The sequence below is a fragment of the Mandrillus leucophaeus genome, unplaced genomic scaffold (assembly GCF_000951045.1).
Source record: "Mandrillus leucophaeus isolate KB7577 unplaced genomic scaffold, Mleu.le_1.0 Scaffold348, whole genome shotgun sequence".
Lineage (NCBI taxonomy): Eukaryota > Metazoa > Chordata > Mammalia > Primates > Cercopithecidae > Mandrillus > Mandrillus leucophaeus.
Window position 1 is genome coordinate 1230790 of NW_012103676.1, and position 7636 is coordinate 1238425.

The following is a 7636-nucleotide window of genomic DNA, read 5'->3' on the forward strand; positions in this document are numbered from 1 at the left end:
TGCTTTTTGTTGTTGTTGTTGTTGTTGTTTAGCTGTGCCCTGTCCCCAGAGGTGGTGTCTACAGAGACAGGCAGGACTCCTTGAGCTGCTGTGAGCTCCACCCAGTTCGAGCTTCCCAGCCACTTTGTTTATCTACTTAAGCCTCAGCAATGGCAGGCGCCCCTGCCCCAGCCTCGCTGCTGCCTTGCTGCGAGATCGCAGACTGCTGTGCTAGCAATGAGGGAGGGTCTGTGGGCGTGGGACCCTCCCTGCCAGGTGTGGGATATAATCTCCTGGTGTGCCCGTTTGCTAAGATCCTTGGTAGAGCACAGTATTGGGTTGGGAGTTACCTGATTTTCCAGGTGTTGTGTGTCTCAGTTCCCCTGGCTAGGAAAAGGGTTTGCCTTCCCCCTTGCACTTCCCAGGTGAGGCGATGCCTCGCCCTGCTTCAGCTCTCGATGGTCAGGCTGCAGCAGCTGACCAGCACCGATTGTCCCGCACTCCCTAGTGAGATGAACCCAGTACCTCAGTTGAAAATGCAGATATCACCTGTCTTCTGTGTCACTCGTGCTGGGAGTTGGAGACTGGAGCTGTTCCTATTTGGCCATCTTGCTCCGCCCCTCCTTAATTCATTTTTAAAAATTAATTTTAATTTTAAGTTTCTGGGTATATGTGCAGGATGTGCAGGTTTGTTACATAGGTAAACGTGTGCCATGGTGGTTTGCTGCACCTATCCACCCATCACCTAGGTATTAAGCCCAGCATGCATTAGCAATTTTTCCTAATGTTCTCCCTCCCCTCACTTCACCCCCCAGCAAGCCCCAGTGTATGTTATTCCCCCCTCGTGACCATGTGTTCTCATTGTTCAGTTCCCACTTATAAATGAGAACATGTGGTGTTTGGTTTTTTGTTCCTGCATTAGTTTGCTGAGGATGATGGTTTCCAGCTTCATCCATGTCACTGCAAATTACATGATCTCCTCCTTGTTATGGCTGCATAGTATTCCATGGTGTATATGTACCATATTTTCTTTATCTAGTCTATAATTGCTGGGCATTTGGGTTGATTCCATGTCTTTGCTATTGTGAATAGTGCTGCAATGAATATATGTGTGCATGTATCTTTGTAATAGGATGATTTACATTCATTTGGGTATATACGCAGTAATGGGATAGTTGGGTCAATATATATCATTTAATTCTTAGAACAACCTTGATGAGTACATTGAGATTCACAGGGGTGAAGTCACCTACCCAAGGCCACACAGTTAGTGGCAGGGCTGTGATTTGAAGCTATGTACATCTAATTCCCAAGCCAGTGCTTAGTTTCCATGAGAAAACCATGGGAAATTGGATGCTAAAGCACTGTTATGAAGATGTGGACATTACCGGGGGTAAGCCACAATTTGGGGCATATCATGGGAGAGCAATGGTGAGCTTGGGGAATTGTGTTTTTGCTTGACATCAAGTGGAGGGCATGTCAGCACTAAGCATGTTCTGATGGGAGAAGGACATCACATAATGAACTTGGAATGTATGTTGGCTATACATTTTTTCAATCATTGATTCAGCATTTTTTGGGCACCAACTCTGTGCTTGGTGCTGTGATATAATGGGCAAAGGAGCCAGGCCAACATCCTGCCCCTATGGAACATGTATTCAAGTGGGAGAGATGGACAATATGTCAACCAACAAATACAGAATAAATATATAGCATGATTATCACCTTGAAGAAAATGAGTAGGGTGTTGTAATATGGGTAATGGGTTGGTGGATATTTTATATAGGGAGTCAGGAAGGTCTTCCTGAGGTGGGACCGTGTAAGCCATATGAAGGCTGGGAGGAAGCTGGGAAAAACGATATCAGGCAGCAGGAACGAGAGGGACAGAGATTTGTAGTAGGAATAGACCCAATGTGTTCTAGCAACAGACAGAAGGATAATATACAGGGCTATTCAAAGTGCCAGTCTATGAGAAGGTAAGGAGCTTGCACCAGAGTGTACATTAATGCACAGTTTCCTTCATTGAGAAAGTCTAATGTCCTAGTCCATTTGTATTGCTATAAAAGCATGTTTACTTGCCCCATAGTTATTCAGGCTGTACAAGAAGCCTGGCACCAACATCTACTTCTGGTGAGGGCTTCAGGCTGCTTCCAATCATGGCAGAAGAGGAAGGGGAGGAGCTGGTGTGTGCAGGTATCATACGGTGAGGGAGGAGGTAAGGTGGGTGGAGGGAGGTGCCAATTTCTTTTAAACAACTAGCTCTTGAGGGAGCTCTCATGGAAAGTAGGGCAGCACAAAGTCGTTCATGAGGGATCTGCCCCCATGACCCAAACACTTCCCATTAGGCCCCACCTCCAACACTGGGGATCATATTTCAACATTAGATTTGTAGGGGTCAAACAAACCATATTCAAACTTATAGCACCTGACTGTGAGAAAATGTCAGTGGAACTAAGCAGTGTGCTTAGTGATGTAGTCAATTGACATTCTTGCCCAAGTGCCTCATCTCATCATAGACTGGTTAATTTTGTGGATGGTAGGTGGTCCAGGGCCACCCACTGAGTAATACTGAAGGGGCAGGGGCTGTTGGTGTTCTACTCATAACTCCCCAGTCTATATGGGCAGTCAGGGTTTACTGTGTCTTTCTGCCTCAGAGTGTTCTTCAGCCCCAGGTGAGTGCTCTGCCAGAGCTCTGGGAAGCTGTGTCCCCAAAATGACCCTCAACGATGTGGGCTGGGACAGGGTGGATAAACTCCCCAGCTTCCCCACCTTGTGCTGGCACAGTTCTTAGGCAGGTTCACATAGAGGCTCCCCAGCAGAACTGAGCCCCAGTTGTCTGAAGAGGTAACCCACTTATTAATGCTCCCTGCCCCAGCTTTCCTCTGTTCTCTGCACTTTTCCCACTCCCTCATGATGCTTTCTGGGATCGCCTCCCAATTATCTACTTGAAACCCAATCCGTGTCTCCAGGTTTGCTTCTGGGCAAACCACACTAGAGAGTATGACTGGAATGTAACGAACAGAGGGCACCTGGTGGTGTGGATGTCAGAGACCTGCGCCGGGCCAGGTCATGCAGACCATACAGACTCTGAGAAGAAACTTGGACTCGATTCGAAGTGTGTGGGAGCCACTGAGGGGTTTTAAGCAGGATGCAGGGGCGGGGGATACTACATGATCCAACTTATAATTTAAAACACTTCTCTGGTTGCAATTTGTAGAATAGGTTGAACAGGAGCAAAAGTAGAAGCAGGCAATAAGTTGGGAAGTTTTTTGAAGCAGCCCAGGGCAGGGCTGATGGAAGCTAGGGATGGAGAGATGGAGGTGCCTGCAGAGATCTGAGAAATATTCTGGGGGACAAACCAATAGGACTTGCTGGTGGATGGATGGTTGGGGACAGTGAGAGGGAGGGGTCAAAGATGATGCCTTGATTTCTGGACCTCTGGTGGGGATTAAAGGACCCAGGAGGTATTCTGCCATGAAAGGCATTCACAGAGTGGATAATTAGGGAGAGTGTCTCCGCTTTAATAGCCCCCCAAATTTAACTAAGCCACACTGGCTTATTTATGCAGTGAGTAAGTATGAACTGTATATATCTGAGTAGAATCTCCGAGACAGTCTCTGTAAAATCACCACCACAGCCACAAAGAGAAGCTGTTCCCTTTACTTCACCAAGCATAGGGGCATTAACCTTAACAAGCTAAAAAATGAAGTGTAAGACCAGCCCAGTGACCATGACAGCAGCTGACAAGCTCACACAAAGGGGATGCCCTCAAAGTGAAATGAGGGACGCTGAAGACATAGGGCAGAGACCTGGGACCAAGGCCCTGAGCTGCAATAGCCAGGAGCTTCTAAACCACCATCCTCAAACCATAGGAGGAAAGTGTACATTTCCCAAGATCTGGCTGCAAAGCGAGAAAGTGAAGAAGAGATCCTGGGCCATGTTTTATTCAGAGTGTGACTTGTTCTGGACAAGGTGTCTGGAAAAACACACAAACCAATAATACTGATGTCTTAACAAACAGACCAAGACCACTTAAACACACCAAATGATGGTTTCTGTAGGAAGCAATCTCCTTGGATGACTTAGAGTTACAGGTTTTCACAGAGAGTTGTCCAAAGTTAGCATGGGCTGCCTTAAATTGCAGTGAGCATCTCACCAGTTGATGGGATGAATACTTGGTAGCATTGCAAAGGGGATATTGATGGAAATGGACTGATTCCGGTACAGAAATTCAGCTGTTTCAGCACTTCCAGTTGATGATACAGGGCAAGCAGCTTCCATACAAGCTATGGCATTTGGGTTTAACCACGATTCTGATATCTGGATTTATTTATTTAGAGAAGGAGGTTTGCTCTTGTTGCCCAGGCTGGAGTGCAGTGGTGTGATCTCTACTCACTGCATCCTCTGCCTCCCGGGTTCAATCGATTCTCCTGCCTCAGCCTTCCGAGTAGCTGAGATTACAGGTGCCTGCCATCATGCCTGACTAATTTTTTTGTAGTTTTATCTGAGACAGGGTTTCACCATGTTGGCTAGGCTGGTCTCGAATTCCTAACTTCAGGTGATCCACCTGCTTTGGCCTCCCAAAGTGCTGGGATTACAAGCCTGAGCCACTGCGCCCAGCCTGATATCTGAATTTATATTGTGCTTTGTTTACCACTCTTTCTCTCTCTGTTTATTCTTACCAAAAACAAATTCTGTTTTAATCAAAAAGCCTGACCGCCAATGAGCACTGTCTAAAGCAGTGCATAGAGGGCGAGCATATGCTTTAGACTTAGATCAATAGGGTTCAAATCTCGGCTCTGCCCCTTACTAGCTGTGTGGTCTTGGGCAAATTAGGTAGGTACTGTGTACTTGAGCTTCTAATCGTAAGTGGCATAATACCTGATAGGACTGCGTGAAGACTGACTGTATCAATGCAGGTAAAGCATCAGGGCGCACCTGCTTCTTTGTCAAGTCTCCATAAGTGTTGGTGATTGTGAGGTTTGTGTCTGGGGTCTGAAAGTACATCTTGAGGAATGGTCCAATACAGCCTGAGCCAGGGCAACGTCTCCACGTTGAAGGGCCTGCATCCTTAGTCGAGGGAGAAGTCTCATCAGATGAACTGGTAGATGGTGCCTTTGATTGCCTGTAGCCCCACAGCTCAGTGACTACACAGTAATTGCCACCAATACCATGCTGGCCTACCTGCCCAGACACTTCAGGAACCTTGGGAAAAGGGTAGAGAGGGCTTTGAAAGGTACTTTGTTTTTAAATTTTAAAAATATTTTTAGCCTTTATTTTAGAATCAGATGGTACATGTGCAGGTTTGTTACATGGCATATTACATGATGCTGAGGTTTGGGGTATGACTGATCCCATTATCCAGGTACTGAGCATAGTACCTAGCAGTTAGATTTTCAACACTTGCTCTCCTCCCTCTTCCCCCATCTGATGGTCCCAATGTGTCTGTTGTTTCCAATTTTAAGTCCACGTGTGCTCAGTGTTTAGCTTCCCCTTATAAGTGAGAATATGTGGTATTCCTGCATTAATTTGCTTAAGATAATGGCCTCCAGCTGCATCCATTTTGCTGCAAAGGACACGATTTTGTTCCTTTTTATGGCTACATAGTATTCCATGGTGTATAGGTACTACATTTTCTTTATCCATTCCACTGTTGATGGGCACCTAGGTTGAGTCCATGTCTTTGCTATTGTGAATAGCACTGTGATGAACATAGGAAGGCATGTGTCTTTCTTGTAGAATGATCTATTTTCCTTTAGGTGTATAGCCAGTAATGGGGTTGCTGGATTGAACGGTAGCTCTGTTTTAAGTTCTTTGAGAAATCTTCAAACTGCTTTCCACAGTGGCTGAACTAATTTACATTCCCACCAACAGTGTATTAGTGTTCCTTTTTCTTTGCAACCTCACCAGCATCTGTTATTTATTGACCTTTTTAATGATAGCCATTCTGACTGGTGTAAGATGGCATCTCACTGCAGTTTGGATTTGCATTTCTGTGATGATTAGTGATCATGAGCACTTTTTCATATGTTTGTTGGCTACTTGTATGTCTTTATTTGAGCAGTGTCTGTTGATGTCTTTTGCCCACTTTTTAACGGTGTTACTTGTTTTTTTACTTGTTAAGTTCCTTATAAATTCTGGATATTAGACCTTTGTTGAATGCAGTTTGTGAATATTTTCTTCCATTCTACAGGTTGTCTTTTACTCTATTGATAGTTTCTTCCACTGTGCAGAAGCTCTTTAGTTTAATTAGGTCCCACTTGTTAATTTCTGTTTTTGTTGCAATTGCTTTTGAGGACTTAGTCATAAATTCTTTTCCAAGGCAGATGCTCAGAATGGTGTTTCCTAGGCTTTCTTCCAGGATTATTATAGTTTGAGCTCTTACATTTAAATATTTAAACCACCTTGAGTTAATTTTTGTATATGGTGAATGGTAGGGGTCCAGTTTCATTCTTCTGCATATAGCTAGCCAGCTATCTCAGCACTATTTATTGAGTAGAGAGTCCTTTCACCGTTGATTATTTTTGTCAACTTTGTCAAAGATCAAATGGCTGTAGATGTGTGGCTTTATTTCTGAGTTTTCTATTCTGTTCTATTGGTTTATATGCCTGTATTTGTACCAGTACCATGCTGTTTTGGTTACTGAAGCCTTATAGTATACTTTGAAGTTGAGTTACATGATGTCTCTGGATTTACTTAGGATTTTGCTTTCGCTATTCAGGCTGTTTTTTGGTTCCATATAAATTTTAGAATCATTGTTTCCAATTCTCTGAAAAATGACATTGGTAGTTTGATAGGAATAGTATTGAACCTGTAGATTGTTTAGGGCAGTGTGCACATTTTAGTGATATTGATTCTTCCAATCCATGAGCATGGAATGTTTTCAGTTTGTTTGTGTCATCTCTGATTTCTTTTAGCAGTGTTTTTAGTTCTCCTCAGAGAGATCTTCCACCTCCTTGATTAGCTATAGTCTTAGGTATTTTTTTAGTGTATGTGTCTGTTGTAAATGGGATTGTGCTCTTTATTTGACTCCCAACGTGAATGTTATTGGTGTATAGAAATGCTACTAATGTTTGTACATTGATTTTGTATCCCAAAACTTTACTGAAGTCTTTTATCAGTTCCAGGAATTTTCTGCAGAGTCTTTAGGGTTTTCTGGGTATAGAATCATATAATCAGTGAAGAGAGAAGTTTGACTTCTTTTCCGATTTGAATGCCTTTTGTTTCTCTCTTTTGCCTTATTGATCTGGCTAGAACTTTCTGAAAGGTACTTTAAATATTGCTCTCTATCACTTTACAAGTAACATTTCTATTTTTTTCTGGTTGTTACAAAAGGAATCTTTTTCTTTCTTTCTTTCTTTTTCTTTTTCTTTCTTTCTTTCTTCCTTTCTTTTCTTTCTTTTTCTTTCTTTCTCTTTCTTTCCCTCCCTCCTTCCCTCTCTCCCTCTTTCTTTCTTTTTCTTTCTTTCTCTCTCTCTTTCTTTCCCTCCCTCCTTCCCTCCCTCCCTCTTTCTTTCTTTTTCTTTCTTCTTTCTCTCTCTCTTTCTCTTTTTTTCTTTCCTTCTCTTTCTTTCCCTCTTTCTTTCTTTCTTTCTTTCTTTCTTTCTTTCTTTCTTTCTTTCTTTCTTTCTTTCTTTCTTTCTCTCTCTCTCTCTCT

General features: G+C 43.3%; 1 pseudogene across 1 annotated transcript in view; it reads right to left on the reverse strand.

Annotated features, from left to right (window-relative positions):
• The window catches only part of LOC105546044, an 18383-nt pseudogene that overhangs the window by 9236 nt on the left and 1511 nt on the right, over positions 1-7636 (reverse strand). The gene's annotated exons all lie outside the window — the stretch shown is intronic.